This window comes from Macaca mulatta, chromosome 4 (assembly GCF_049350105.2).
Source record: "Macaca mulatta isolate MMU2019108-1 chromosome 4, T2T-MMU8v2.0, whole genome shotgun sequence".
NCBI classification, from domain to species: domain Eukaryota; kingdom Metazoa; phylum Chordata; class Mammalia; order Primates; family Cercopithecidae; genus Macaca; species Macaca mulatta.
The window spans coordinates 19,249,199-19,262,768 of NC_133409.1; the positions used below are offsets into that span (position 1 = coordinate 19,249,199).

At 37.2% G+C, this 13,570-nt stretch overlaps 1 protein-coding gene across 1 annotated transcript in view; it reads right to left on the reverse strand.

Annotated features, from left to right (window-relative positions):
* Positions 1–13,570, reverse strand: part of HS3ST5 (heparan sulfate-glucosamine 3-sulfotransferase 5) — a 281,111-nt gene that overhangs the window by 111,921 nt on the left and 155,620 nt on the right. Inside the window, 1 exon segment of the mRNA NM_001193687.2 lies at positions 2,385–2,496. The gene's annotated coding sequence lies outside the window, so the exon portion shown is untranslated.

Sequence of the window (13,570 nt, forward strand, 5' to 3'; positions counted from 1 at the left end):
TCCGGTTACTTGGGAGGCTGAGGTGGGAGGATCCCTTGAGGACAGGAGTTCAAGATCAGCCTGGGTAACACAGCGAAACCCCATCTCTAAAAATATTAAAAAATTAAAAAATAAAAATAATAAAGTAAAAATACCTAGAATAAGGTTTAGTGTTCAAAACTGCTCATCCTTCTAATCCCTAGTCTTAGTCATCTTCACTAAAGGTACTTTCCTTAGGTCTACTGAGAGCATGAAGCGACTCTGGAATTCCGTGTTGGGCTGGGGGGCACAGTATACTTAATGTATCAGTAGGGTGGTAAAATATTTACCAATAATCTAAGGATTTATCAGTCATCTGCCACATTCCAGCACAGCGCTCAGAACTTCCGATGCACAAAGAAACAGCAGCAGCCAAGGAATTTTGCAAGTAACAAGAACAAGACTTAATGATTTTCTAGACGATAAAGTGATTCCAAGAGAGGCTGGTATGTTCCATTTAACCAAGGTCTTTGTAAATTCTCCAAAACACTTTCAAATAGAATAAAATACTTTTAAAACTACTTCATATAAATAGCTTACTTTTAAATGGCATATTCCACCAAATCCCGAAATGCTATTTTTTTATAGACACTGATACTGTATCCAACCTGCACTATTACACAGGCTGAGGGAGGGACAGCAAAAGGATCAATCTCACAGTGAACCTAGGAATGAGTGGTTAAATTGTGTTCGGTGTTTCTGCTGTGTTTCCATTACTGAGTCACCCAGATTTAAAATACCCTAGGGTAGGAATAACCATTTGGTTTTTCTCCTTCCTTTTCCTTCAGTGCCTCAGAACATAAAATACTTGTTGAGTTGCATTTCAGCCTCTGAGTTAGACAAAAAAATGTAGTTATGACTCCATCCCATTTGAATTAGTCCACTAAAAAAAGGTATTTACAGTTAAGTGGAAACATTTCATCTTCTGATTATTTTTTAATATAAAACAGTGACATCTCAGCATACTTTAGTTTAAAACTATAAGAACAGAAAAGATTAATTTTTTTCTTTTTGAGACAGGGTCTTACTTTGTCATCCACACTGAAGTATAGTGGTGCGATCACAGCTCACTGTGGCCTTAAACTCCTGGGCTCAAGCCATTCTCCTGCCTCAGTATCCTGAGCAGCTGGGACTACAGGCACACGCCACCGTGTGTGGCTGGCGAGGAATAAATTTTATTGTTATTAATAGCAACTGGTCACTATGCACATGTGTGTGAGACAATGTTCAGAATGATACAGCCTAGGGTTTAAGACCAGAAACTTTAGTTCTGATTCTGCTTCCTTTACTATTTTTATCCAGGGACACAATGTTTCTGTTTTGAGGATGGGAAGAATGCCATATATTTTACAGCATTATGAAGAAAATTAAGATGGGATATTACTGTTGACACAGTAGTAAGTAATAATTTTGAGTGTTTAATGTGTGTCAGATATTGTTCTAATCAACTCATTTAATCACAACAACTCAATGAAATGCATAGTATTATTATTCCTATTTTAAAGATATTAAGGCTTAACAGTTTTAACAAAAAACCTTGCCAAGATCACCCAGCTAGTAATTGGTTGAGCAGGATCTCAAACGCAGGCAGTCTAACTCCAGAGTCCATGCTCTGAGCCACTTCCCTGTGCTGCCTCACTCCATCACAGCAGCTAATGACATGCTGGTTTCCCCTCTTCTTGGATTCTGGTATACAAAAACACAACAGATCCTGTCTTTTCCAGAAAGAAACAGTTGTTACACCAAGGACACAGGATATATGCACATATGGATAAAAAGCACGATAGAGCTTGTCCAACAAATGTCAGAGGAGGTATACAACAAGTTCTACAGAAGTTTGGAAGAAGGGAAATAATGGGGATACGGACATCGGCAAGATTGTTGTGATGTGGGTGGACTTTGACTTTGTTTCGCCTTCGAGAGTAAACAGACCTAAAACTATTAAAGAGTAGTTGGGAAAGATATTTCAGATAATACGAACAGGAAAGACAAAGCATCTCTGTGTTTAGGAAATAAGAATCAGTTTCATGATAACTGCAGCTTGCCAAAAATAAACACACACACACAAACAAAAAACAACACACACAAAAGAAAATAAATAAAATTTTTGTTTTGAAAAAAGAATCCATTTCAGTGACGGGGAAGGTTTCAATATGGGCAACACTGAGGGTAGAGCGGGGGCAGTTTAAAGTGATTTTGTACAGTGTTTTAGAAACTCAAGAGAGGAGAAAGACCTCCTGCTAGAAGGCCACCAGGGGCTTCCGAGTGACTGTGAGTGAGGAGATGGCAGGTATATAACACGGATGAAGGTAGGGAATGCCAGATAACGGACTGCGAGAGCATGCAGAAATCTTCGGCACACATACCTACATTCAGACAGGTCCCTATTATTCCAGCGATGATTATCTTGTTGGCGGGTATTCCATGGCCTCTCCTCACCTGCTGGCTGTCCTTTTGGTTTGTCCCTTGCTTTAGCACCTGGGGGTGGACACGGAGGCAAAGTGATTTTCCAATGAGTCTTTTTGTTTGTTTCTTTTTGCTGCCCTTTCCCAGCTGTGGTTAGATTTGCTGTTGGAAGGAGAAGTATATTGTGGATGATAAGAACATTTCTTTCTCTTTTTCTTTTTTCATGGTACTTCCAGTCCCTTCATTGAACAATTTACATGGGAAGAGCAGGAATCATATTTGAGCTTAACCCTGGAATATGTAATTGTTAATTTCCCTTGATCAGAGATGGGCTACGAAACGGGGAGCTGCCCATATGGACTTTTCAATAACATTTGTATAGCAGAACCTTGTTTCCAATCTGGCTGCTGAGACTTTTAGGTGAGAGTGGTTAAAGTTACTCTCCTTAAAAATGTTATGTATTGCGTATCTCAAGACCTGCTGATAGTCATATGATTATTTATTTCAATCATTCTTACCTTTGCTACTATTTGGATATATTATGCAGTTGCTGCTGCTTCCTAAGTTGAATATAAGCTACCAGTAATTCTGATTCTCTAGCTGCAGAGTACATGTTTTGCTCTAAAACTAAAGTGCTGTATTAGTGGGATGAAAAAAAAGAAAGAGATGAGAAAAATGAAACAGAGCAATGCCAAGCTCTTTTTTAAAAGTAATATTTAATTACTATTTCAGGCTACTTTCAAGAGTGTATATGACATCTAAACAGATTGTAGAACCCTAATACATCATTTCACTAATATATATCCAATTGCAGTTGACAAAAAAATTATTTTGGTCCATAATGGCCTAGAAACCCATCTTTTACTTGGATCCATTATATGCAAATATATTTAGGGTACAAAACGCGCGCGCGCACACACACACACACACACACACAAAATCTCTTTCAAGTAAAGGAACAGGTCTTAAAAATTTATACACTTGGCTAATAGCCAGCTACTGAGTCTATTTTGTCTCCTCTCTGATTAACATACTTTCATAAATTATTTCCAATTTCTTCCAGTTGTGTTCTTGTCAACTCTTCACCTCACAACCCCAATATTGTCCACATAGTTATAGATAAATCAGAGAGTGGGTAGCAAAAAGCACATCCAGCTATTTTAGGACATGGCATATATCAGTTATGTCCAGAAAACTGGCTCCTTTGCTCGTGAGAACTTCTTGGCATATCCATTAGCCTGCTGACCTTGGTATGAAACATTACAATATAAAGCCTCAACTACTCTGTTTCTCAATTTGTTTGATAAACTAGAATTATTTCCAAAGTTCTCAAATAAACAGAAATCATTATAATTATAAATAATTAAAATGCTAAACTCAAGAGGGCACTCAACATTCATTATACTGTAGAGCTTGTCCCCTAAGGGTAATACCTTCAATTAGTTCAGTTTTTACAACAGAAGAAAAATGTGACAATCAGTAATTGCAGGTATTTAGTTCAAGGAACAAAACATACAAACTGGCCTTTAAATTGCCCTTTCAGTCACCACAGGTTATGCTCTCTTTTAGATTCTTAACATTTGTACTAATTCTAGAATACAGGAAAGCAACAGATAAGGGAAAAACACAGTCTTCAAAGCTGTGAGTAGATGCACTTCAGCTTTATCAGCTCTTTCAATGGAGAAGGTTAAAGTAGAAGGTAAGATCTAACAAAAAATGATTTTAAGAGAGAGCCCTTTAAAAGACATTCTATAAAATTTATCACTTATGTATTCACTTACTTTACAAACATTTATTGTCAGAGTTTATACTAAATGATAATGACATTGCTTTAGAAAAACTAGTTGATGGTTTTTTAAAAACATACAAATTTGTTTATGTGTGTGTATATGTATATTGTTACAAATATAGAGTATACATATCCATAATTTATAAAAGGATGTTGTTTTGAGTGTTATTCCTCGTTCTTAAAGTTGTAATGAAATTTAAAAAAAATTAATCACAAAATTATTTAGATTTTATTCCTTGGAGTCTCCTCTATAAAAAGCATCAATTTCCTTTACAAAATATAACTATTTTCGGTTGCAGTAGTAAATGCTATTTCAGTTACTAGGGCTTTTGTTAGGTTTTCATAGAACTAAAGTACTGTAAGTTGGAAATGGATTAGCAAATAGTAAATACTGTTTTTGGATCAAAGCAAGTATAGCAAAACAGATTTCTTTACTCCGATTCAACATCAAATTGACAACCATGACCTGAGAAACGGTCATCTTTTACTAGCTGCCACATTGGGGAAATAAATTTAGTCCTTCATTTAAGTAGAGGAAAGAACTCATTAGAAATGTGGTACAAGTGGTTTCAGGATGATAAATCTCAAGTTACCAATTCCACTTTTAATGATTAGCTGCCTGTGCCTTGTATTTAATTAAAATGATTATTTTAAATGCTTATATTTAATTTAAACATAATTATCTAAAGTTCAATGTTACTGCCTCATCCATTTTGAAATTAATTAATTTATAAAATAGTTCAAAAAGTGCTGTAAAATATTAATATTAAAATACAGCAGGATCAATTTGCATCTTTTGTTGGTTTCTGTTGTGGACTCCTAGTGAGCTGTTTACATTAGGCAGGACTGCAGGGTCTCTGGCATAGCTAATGTGTAATGAAATCAAATATTGATATGTCCTTGACATTTCTTTTGCACGTAGGATATATACTTTAACCTTCCAGGAATAATAGTTCATAGCTAAGGATATGATTGTTTAAACTTTAAAGCGATGTAAGTTTTAGAAATTATTTTGGACTTAATACATTTAGGAGAAACCATTGCTTTTAGCAAATGATTTATAAGTGTGTAACAATCAGTGTGATAAAATTTCTTATGAGTCAGTCCAATAAATGTAACCAGAAGGTGTTTTCAAGGAAAAGTTCTGCTTTTAACTTGTATTTAAACAAACAGTTTACATAGTGAGTAGTGATATATAACAATGTTTCCTGGTCTATGGATTCTGAGGATATTCTGAAACACTCTTGTATCCATTTGGACGGGATTTCCTGGTGCAGTGAAAAACTATATCCATGAATGTCCTACAATCCTTAGTGTGCTTGATGGGAAAAACTTTTAAGCTGTGCACATTTGTCTATTAATGATGATTGCTACCATTTATTAGGTACTGAATACGTATTAGGCACTGAACTAAATACCTAATAAAATTGTATTCAGCCCATTTTACAGATGAATGAAGTGAGGCTTGGAGAGACTAAGGCATACATAATTTATACGTATAATTTGTAAGTTATAGAGGCAAGACTCAAAGCCTAAATCCACAATGCTACCCCTTACTGTCTTCAGCTCCCATCTCAGAGAGCTAGGAAGGCATTCTCAATGGTGAGATGCTTGTAACCCCCACCTCCACCACCACCACAAACAACAAAATAGTTCTCCCTTGCAGTAATAGTGTAAATTAATGAAATGGTAAAAGTAACACATTTGGCTTGACTATTAGTAATTAAAATCTGTTGCCCCCAATCTTAGTGTCCTTTTATACAAATACTAATATATGCAGAATTTTCTAATATTTTATTAAAACCTGGGCTTTCTATTCTCCAACAAACCTCTATAGTTGGGGAGATTTGTTCCCACCATTCTGTGACATTAGCTCAAAACTTTGCACAGTCTCTACCCCCAACACCACCAACAACCTTTGGGGCATCTTAATTGTGAGCAGGCTATAAGGCTATAAAATCAGACTCAGCTTACACATCAAGTAAGTTGTGCAGAATATTTCTTTCCTTTTCACACTAGTATTATTAGGTGGAATTACAGGATGCCTTTAAGCAATGCTATATCTCAATTACCACAACTGCCATCTGTTTCTGTTTCTTCCAATGAACGATATCCCCACCCAAAAGCTAGGCTTCAATGTGTTTTCTGCAAAGAATATGAGTAACACACACAAATATTCCTCCTATTTAGATTAGACAGTATTAGGTAGTAATCAAAGCCAATTATCTATTGATTTTCAGTTTAACATTTCAACTATCAAACACTATCTTAACTCCGGACACCCTCAGAAGGTTCAAAGGATTGGAACCATTGCAAAGCAATTATAGCAGAGAAGACCTGTTTGAGGAGCTAGAATAGGTAAAAATACAGGCACATCTGCTTTGTAAGTCTTGCTCAGACCTTTAAATGCCATCTGTTTTTCCGTTCTTTTCCAGCTACCATCTTCCCCTAGGCTAAAAGATTTTAAAATGACTTGGGGGAAGAAAAAACTTTGAGAAACTAGTTTGAGATTTTAATTCTGTATTTCATCTGTCAGACAGTGAAATGCAGTTAACCGCAGCAAGTGTTCCTAATAGATAAGGGAATTGTTGCTTCACATATAATTACATTGAGTCTAACAGTAGACATAGCCATAGCCAACTATATCATCATCATACTATTAGAAGTGCTAGTAAGTCTGAAAAGAATCCATTTTGAGGAGGGTCAGAGCTACTTTTATTTTACTTCAAGCCAGGGTTATCATGGAATAAAACTGATAATTCTTTTGGGGAACAATTTTTGGAATATAAAAAAAGTATTAAAGGGTAAATGAAACTAACTGTTGTGACTGGCAGTGAGTTCAGGCATTCTGTGTTCTTTTGTGTTTGCTTTGGAATGTTAAACAGGTTGAGTTCTTTTTAAAAGAAAACATTTTATTCAGAACATTCTTCCATGAAAGCCTTCTTTGACAAAGTGTCATTTTTTGATATATTAGTACATGTCTGCCCACATTTTCTATTCAAAAGAGGCTAGCAATGTTTTAACAACTTTTGACAAGCATGGGGAATTAAACTTCCACAGAATCGACTCTTTTAATGTAATGCTACAACCTATTTTATATTCTCGATTTTGCACTTCTTATGGCAGGCCACAACATTTTAAATTATATCAACTTATAGTCAAAAAAAGTACAAAAAAATTAAAAATGAGTACTTAACTCATCAATAAAATATTTTTAAGCACATAATTCTGAAATTTGTTGAGAAAAGGAGTTACAGATATAGAACTAAGTGAATTATAAATTAGTAATAAGAGATAAGTAAAAGAAATTTCTAATAAACTAGCCAAGGAATCTCAAGGAATTGAGCTACCTCTTAATTAAATTTAGCTACTAACTTTCAAAATCAAATGCTGTCTGGACACGGTGGCTCATGCCTGTAATCTCAGCACTTTGGGAGGCTGAGGCAGGTGGATCATCTGAGGTCAGGAGTTCAAGACCAGCCTGGCCAACATGGCGAAACTGTGTCTCTACTTAAAATATAAAAATTACCTGGGCGTGGTTGCGGGTGCCTGTAGTCCCAGCTATTCAGGAGGTTGAGGCAGGAGAATCACTTGAACCCAGGAGGCAGAGGTGGCAGTGAGCCAAGATTGCACCACTGCACTCCAGCCCGGGAAACAGAGCAAGACTCCATCTCAGAAAAAACAAAACAAAAACAAAAGCAAACAAACCAACAAAAAGCCCAAAAACGAAATCAAATGCTTTGTTAATTGGCAATGCAGGCTCTGCCTATTGGAAATCTTACTTGGATACCTATAGGCACCTCAAACCAACACTTCAAAGACCTCTCTGGCTCCCCAAAATGGCCCCTCCCCCAATTGTGACCTTGCACAACTGGGGTCCTAATTGCTCCCCAGCCTCATCTGTCCCCACTCCACCCTGTCTGGCCCATTCATTCATCCAGAGCTGCTTTCAATGCCTTGAAAACACTGGGCTTTGATCCTCTGCCTAGATCACTATCCCAATCAGCCTGGCTAATTTCTCCTCTTCCGTCTCAGCTTGGATGTCACTTTCCTCAAGAAGATTTCTCTGGCAATTCTTTTTCCAGGTGCCCTTTCTCTAGATCCTTACAACCCTGTTCTCTCCAACCAAAATCCCTGTCACAGAATGATGCGATTGTCTCTTTACTGGCCTGTAACCCCAACAGAGTGTAAGCAGCATAAGGGCTGAGACAACGTCTATCTTTTTACTGCTAATCTCCACAGCTTAGACCAGTGCTTGGAATATTCTAGATGCTCTCAAAAAAGCTTCTTTAAAAAGATTAATGAATCATTTAAGTGAGAAGTTCATATATGATGAATGTGTTTCTTTTTTCTTTTTGGCAATAATACAAACTGTCAAATATAACCACATTTTAAAAAATAACTTACCTAAGTCAGTATAGGTTAACAATAATGTTCCCATTTGGTTATTTCATTTAGGTGGAACAAGTTTCTCATTTTGGTTTAAGACCTTTCTCATACCACCTATCTCCATAAAGAAAAATGCAGGCCGGGCGTGGTGGCTCATGTCTGTAATCCCAGCACCTTGGGAGGCCGAGGCGGGCAGATAAGGAGGTCAAGAGATCGAGACCATCCTGGCCAACATGTTGAAAGCCTGTATCTACTAGAAATACAAAAATTAACTGGGCATGGTGGTGCGCACCTGTAGTCCCAGCTACTCAAGAGGCTGAGGAAGGAGGATTGCTTGAACCCGGGAGGTGGAGGTTCCAGTGATCCAAGATCACACCACTGCACTCCAGCCTGGTGACAGAGCGAGACTTTGTCTCAAAAAAAAAGAAGAAGAGAAAAGAAAAGTGCAAGGTAGATAATAGGAGAATTGAAGGATGTTAAACTCTGGAACGCCGCGCTAAGATTTGAGTTTAAGATACAGACTTCTGGGCGCGGTGGCTCACGCCTGTAATCCCAGCACTTTGGGAGGCCGAGGCAGGCGGATCACGAGGTCAGGAGATCGAGACCATCCTGGCTAACACGGTGAAACCCCGTCTCTACTAAGAAATACAAAAAACTAGCCGGGCGAGGTGGCGGGCGCCTATAGTCCCAGCTACTGGGGAGGCTGAGGTAGGAGAATGGCGTGAACCAGGGAGGCGGAGCTTGCAGTGAGCTGAGATCCGGCCACTGCACTCCAGCCTGGGTGACAGAGCGAGACTCCGTCTCAAAAAACAAAAAAAACAACAAAAAAATACAGACTTCTAATGGTAACAGCAAAGGTGTATTGATGTATTGAAAGGGGCAGAAATAGTTTATGAAATCCAATGTATAACACCTGAAGTAGCTAAAGGTGTTGCTTGATATTGCTATGTCACTATAATCACAGAACTTTAAAAGGGACGTTGTGATTGGAAAAGAAAATTTGAAACCAGTACCCATTAGTGGGTCAAGCAAATGAAGATGGAGAACAGGGCATCTTATGAATATTGTTATTATATCATAAAGAATTGGAATAATCAATATCCTCTTGAAAGAGACTTAAATCTAATGAAGCAGCTGTGGATAACTAAATTATGATTATGACAGATTCAGGGAATTGGTTCAGGGTTCTTTGCATCCAAAAATAGAAAAAGTAATCAAAGTGAAATTGCATTAGCTGACCTCCTCAGACCACCTCTGAAATACAGTAAGCATTTATTAAGAATACCCAAAACAACAGCATGACATAACTGCTTCTATATTTCACAAATGCCTTTGGCTAAGGGGGAGGAGGGATGGAGTCAGGTGGGGGAGGGCACGTGAAGGGGGAGGACACAGGAGGAAGAGAAGCTACTTGCACAAGGATAAGTGGAACTCCTATTTTAATAATTGCCACAGCAGTATTTTTCTTAAGTCAAGATTAAAAATATGATGAGCTTACAGAATGTTATCATCCACAGCAAAAACAATAGAAAAACAATTCTTATTCCCACATAAATTACTTAATACAACTGCTACTGGTTTTACAGATTAAGTGCTAGCACTGATGGGCCATTCTACATAAAAGACATTCTTTCTCTGTATTTTTTAGTCTTCAGCTTTTGGTATTCCTTTGTCTCTTTAGTATACTCTTATTTCTTATCTTGAAGTATAACGAAATATTTCACTAGTAACACCCATGGAATTGTTTTCATTGGCTCTCTTCTGGGCCTCCTGAGGCCATCATATGAATGGTAACAAAAAACAATTTCAAGGCAATAATAATGACGAATAAATTAAAGCACAGTGTATATATAGTATCCATCAAATAAATAAACTTGTTTTACTGAACTGTATTTATTGAACTGTATTTTCATTTCAAGAACTGTTCTCCCCACCCCCACTCCTTTCCAAAATGCCTCTTTATAGCAGTTCTTATTTTAAAAGACTGCTTCAAATTGATTCTGAGGAATTTGAGTTCTCCACACTCTTTTCTGGCAATGCGCTTTTTCTCAGATCAGCAGAAACAATGTGAAAACACCTGTCACAGTAATTTCAAATGTCTATCATCTACCAAGTTATACATAAATGATCCACGTTTGCAATGTAGTCCTTGAATGAAGGACTCTCTCAAGAAAGACAAATGCTGTCGAAAATATAAATGGGTACCTTGTAAGAAAAAGCCACTTGTATCATTTGCAGAAACCTATAGTTTTTATTTTTATCTTTAATCAGAGCCAAGCTAATATTTTTGAAAGAACTAATTTTCCTTTTCATTCACAACAAGTATTATTGTATACATGCATGCTTACCTGCAGGTTTAGATGTCATTCAACTCAACTCCATGGGGTTGTGGCTGGAAATGGAGTCAGACTGGCAACAAAGCATTTACTGAATGCCTACTCAGGGTAAATGATTTAAAAAAAAATCTACCTCTTCACCCCACGCTATGCCCCCAAAAACAAGGCAAGGTATAATTGTTGAACATATGCAGTATAGGTGTTCTAAAAAGCATAGAGAAAGGCTCTGGCGTATAAATTCTACTTTTATGTCCTATATACTTGTTCTTTTCTGTGGTCTTAGCTTAGATGCAAGTCACTCCCAAGAACTGGTCTGCTCCCCAGGTGATTCTGCAGCCAGAGTTGGGAATCCTGCTCTTAAGCCCTCTTCTGCTCTGCATTTTAGCAACAAACTCCCTACCCACTTCCTGTTTTCAGTCATCTGTGCAACCTGCATTTCCTTCACATTCTTAGTCCTTTTACCAGGGCTTGAAAATTAGTTTGTATTTCCCTATCCCATTTCCCTCTCCTGTCCTCAGAATTGCAAAGCGATACTACCGTAGTTTGAATGGGCAGTGTCATACATTTTAACATCCAGATTCAAGGAGGCAAGTATGTATCAAAATAATTTTGCATTTTTTTATCCACATGAATAACCTTTGAAATAGGTCTTTTGAGATGGGTTGCAATTTGTTAGGAAATAAATGATATGAAGAACAATGGAAACAGATATTATGATAGCCATACCTTTTCCTCTTTTAAATTCAGTATATTTCAGACTTAAACCTATGGGAACGTAATGTCGCAGTATGATAATCACTCCAGTGTTCCTAAAGGCTTGACATTTTTTAAGTGTGTATGTAATATTCAGGTGGTGCTCAAATGGATCAACCACCCTGCTTCTGCTAATGCAAAGCATCTTCTGTGGTAGTGTGGCGAGGGTTAGCAGTATCCAACTTGCAAAAGGCAATAAAGAGCACTCTTAAATGTGCCTTATTTCTAAACTACGGTGGCATATTATAGCACTCTTTGTCAGCACTTTATTGGTTTCACAAGAATAAAAACAAACACTGAGGTCTTTATTCTGAAATCCATTTCTGGAATTTATCTTACTAACAAAAGACTTAGTCCTGTGAGAGGTGTTCTAGTTATGAAGGAAGAATTTCCTTTTGTGGAAGTTTGTTATTTGAAAGGCTATATTTATTTGGTACTATAAATGTATAAATGTGCATTAAAAGCAACAAACTCTGTAAAATTATACCTTTTCCATGATCCACATGGTAAACCTAAAAGAAGGAAATTTACTGAAATAAGAATGTTTTTTCATAGCTGAGAAAAAGTAGTATATTTATGCATTTACATGAGAAGAGGAAAAGAAACTCAAAACTTTGTTTAAACATGAAAATTTTTTGGAATAAGTGTAGTTTGCTTTCAGCATTCAGCATTGTTTCTAGTGGTTACTTATTTACCAAAATTGCTTATTCATTGATATTTTGCAAAATGTCTTGCTCTTAACAGTTTTTGGCTTTCTTTTATTTAAGCATACAAGGATAGGCGACTGTTCCCAGTGCTTCCCTTAGCTCCTCTGACTGGATTCTATATACATGAACAAAAGCTACCCCAAAACAATAAAGGAAAATCAGGCATATTTCTAAAGCAACAAAAGAATAACCTGTTTTGCCACACTCTCACTACAGAAGCATCTCTCGGTAAATGGATTTTTAGATGTGAACACTGGTTTATTATTCACAACCAAATCCATTTACCAATCAGCCCTGCACATGGGTTAGAAAAGAATGAAAAACATCACAAAGTACATAGTAAATGGCCACAAAACAAAGCAAAATCTAGCCTCTAATTATTTATGCAGCAAAAGTTCACTACTTTAACTTGCCTCCTTAATCCAAAGGAAAGATGAATGGTGACAAGGGAAAATACACACAAAGGAACACTAGAAGGTTCCCGGAGCTGCCCTAGACAAGCTTCCACGAAGGTTAAGGAAGGGAGTATGCAACTGGGCCCTCTCAGAAATGCGTCATTGTGAAGTTTTAATTCCCCAAAGTGTTTTAACGCCTGTTTTCTTTTGTGTTAGGCTGAAATCTTTCAGAGACAAGGTTCAAGAGAGCAAGTAAAACATTACAGGACAATGGACAGATCAAGGTATACTCCTGTTTAGGCTAAGGAAGCTGGCTTTGTATAAAGCCTTTCTTTTCAAAGGGGAGAGATGAGGGAGAAGAAAGCCTTTAGAAAATAAGGGTGATAGCTTCTCTTCCGGGTTCCTCCTGGAGCTGGGAGAAGCTGGCTTGAGAGGGTTAAAAAGAAAAAAAAAAGAAGAGTGACAAGTAGCTTTTAACAAAATGCCATGTCAAGAGTAATACCAAATATATAACAAGCTATTTGTCAGCATGCATTTTCTTTGTCTCTTTTTCCATATAGGTAGCCACTCCCAGTCAAGGACTGCATGAGCTGCCCAGAACAAGACTTTTTAGGATATGGTACACAGCTGGGAGCCTGCCAACTCCTGGTTTTGTCATTACCCTCAGAACTCCAGAATGTAAGTTCCATGAAGGTAGGTTTCTAAATATTTTTATTTGTTTTGCTCACTGCTGTATCTTTAGCACCTAAAATCTTGCCTGGCAGATAGTAAGCAAGC